Source organism: Coenobita brevimanus, chromosome 21 (genome assembly GCF_032717465.1).
Source record: "Coenobita brevimanus isolate Jiangsu-jjx chromosome 21, ASM3271746v2, whole genome shotgun sequence".
Taxonomy (NCBI): domain Eukaryota; kingdom Metazoa; phylum Arthropoda; class Malacostraca; order Decapoda; family Coenobitidae; genus Coenobita; species Coenobita brevimanus.
The window spans coordinates 32620731-32621495 of record NC_136974.1 but is presented as its reverse complement, the minus strand read 5'-3'; positions in this window follow the sequence as shown (position 1 = coordinate 32621495).

Genomic DNA, 765 nt, shown 5'->3' with positions numbered 1-765 from the left:
ACCACCACCATCACCACCACCAGTACTTGTCACAACAGTCAGTAAGAATTATTACTACCACCACCACCACTACTACTACTACTACTACTACTACTAACTACTACTACTACTACTACTACCACCGCCGCCGCCACCACCACCACCACCACCACCACCACCACCACCACCACCACCACATCCTCCTCACTTGTTATGGCAGTAAAAAAGGACTTGTGGTGTAAGCTTCTGCAAGGCTGAGAGAGAGAGAGAGAGAGAGAGAGAGAGAGAGAGTCTGAAAACCCGAGAGTGGACGAAGAGGTAGAGAAGGAAAGGAGGAGGAGGAGGAGAAGGATTTTCGAATACTGAATTGAGGAAGCAGGCAAGTAAGAGGATAAAGAAAGGAGAAGAGGATGAGGAGAAGAGCGAAGAAATTTTTTGTTGGGTAGAAGGAGAGAGAGAGAGAGAAAAAAAACGATAATGAGAAAGTGAGTGGAAGTGAGAGAAAAGATAAAGAAGGAAGAAAAGATAGGGAAATTTGAATGTTCAAGGAAAAAGGTGAGAAAAGACAGAGAAAGGGAGAATAAGATCATGTTGTCAAGAAGAGTTAAGAAGAGGGAAGGAAGAGGAAGGAGGAGGAGGGAAGGAAGAGGAGGAGGAGAAAATCTGAGTGTGTAGGAAGAGAGGGAAGACGTCAAAGAATGTAAAGAAAGAGAGAATAAGAGGATGAGAGAGAGAGAAATACAAGAAGGAAGGAAGAAGAATAAAAGGACAAAGGAAGGAGAAGAG